Below are 1980 nucleotides of genomic sequence, written 5' to 3' on the forward strand. Positions count from 1 at the left end.
CAGAAATGAGATGCAAAGATAAGATGAGTTTGACTTGATCGGTTCAGATAATCATGTTCCCCACAGTATGAATCGCACTGAACTGATGAACAGAGGGATGAAACCTTGGAAAGCTGTGCTCAGATTTTCAGTTTGAGATAAAGAATTGCCAGATATCACCGAAATCCCCACAGATACGCCAGGTCGTAACCTGAGGTCCTCTGATATGGCTCTACTGGTTGTGTCATAAAGTCTGGGTTGGTGACTAAGGGTGACCTGGTAGCCTTTGCAGATCAGAGACCAGTCACATGAGCCTCATTTGTAATGGCGGTTGTGGAAAGCGTTTCCAAACAATGTGCACGTGACAGGGCCGTCACATCAGAAAGTGATCGTGTGCGTCATTGTAGAAGCGAATGACATCCACTCTGTTCCGTTCAGTTTGTACTTGGGTCCAGTAAAGTGTGATGTAATGTGATATGATGAGTGTGCCTTCAGTAACATTGCATTACATAACATTACATACCCACTGATTAATTATGGAAGCCTAAAAAGTAATCAGCTCTCAGCTTGTGATTTACTGTGGGGTACACTGTACATCATCCACATACAGTAAGAGGGTAAGCTGCACCGTAACACTCAAGGTGATCTATAGCAGACAAATGAGAGGCCTAATTAATAACGGCAGTCTCTTGCTGGCACCTCTTTGCCTCCCTGTTATTATATGTACATTAGCAGCTTGCGTAGATTGCCTGTTAATTTACCGTTGCTTAACATGCCATGAGGGGAGCAGGAGGATGGCTGCTGCGTAGTTTACCTTGATGACCCGAGTGTGGTCTTTGCAGCAGCAGCAGCAGCAGTAGCGGTGGGATCCCCAATGAGCCACCACACCTAAGATAGGACCCGGAGGAGCTCGATGACCTTGAGGACAGCCAGGGACTGCAGGGCAGAATGGATGGCTGCATTCACAGCCATAAATTCACTGCTTCCTAACTATCTCATTCATCATATGCACACCAGACTCCTGTGCACACATGCACACTTCCCAGCCAGCAGTCCTCCCTCCCTGGTTCGTCCTAGTAAATAAGGCATACAGACAGAGATAGGGCAGAGAGTGAAAAACATGAGATAAGTGTATCAGTGAAATGACCATATGACAATGCACAGCCCTCTGTTTCACCTTGGAATGTGTGAACGCATTCATTCCTACAAAAGATAGATATTCATATCTTCTTCTCAGCTGGTCACCATTTATTCCAGAATTTCCTTGGGTCTCTGTAGATATAGCGACTATCGGAGCCGTGTTGGGTGGTGGAATAAATCACATGGCTGGAAGTGGAAGTGCAATGCAGAGTATGATCTCATGCAAAGTGAGGATGGTAACATAAAGATGTTTGCTTTGGTACAAGAAGCAGCCCCTGCCCGGGCCGGCGTCACCTTGTAAACTGAAATCACTTTTATGTTGATGTGTACACTGACACAAAGGGTTCTGTCTGCTTTCAATCCCCCTTTTCTTTCCCCATAAATGCAGACATACTGTGAGGGAAGATCAAAGTGAGGATAACTCATAGACTCTCGTCAAAAAGTTTGGAGAAAAAAACACCTGACTGAGCTGTTTTGTTTCCTGAAACAGCTCTTGTAAATATCAATCAAGGAGTCACATTTAATATCCTACAGGCTTTGTTTCCCACAGCGTGTTTGAATCTTGATATTAAAAGCATATTTAATATATACATTTAGAAGCCAAAAATTGCCTCGATTCACTTTTGCTCATCCACTTTTACTTTTCTAATCGTCTTTGGCTTTCTCCCTCATTTCACTGTGACCCGCTAAGTGGTTTACGGCGGCCAAAGACAATGTAGAGCTGAGTAGAAAGAAATGTCTCTCCTCTGAGTGATTCAACGTTTCATACTTTTTCTGCTATTCCAATATTAATTCTGTTATCTCTGAATCAATCATAATTAGTCTTGCTGCTTGCCGACCAGCCTGGCCTGAATGCAGTAT

This window comes from Chaetodon trifascialis, chromosome 2, assembly GCF_039877785.1.
Source record: "Chaetodon trifascialis isolate fChaTrf1 chromosome 2, fChaTrf1.hap1, whole genome shotgun sequence".
Lineage (NCBI taxonomy): Eukaryota > Metazoa > Chordata > Actinopteri > Chaetodontiformes > Chaetodontidae > Chaetodon > Chaetodon trifascialis.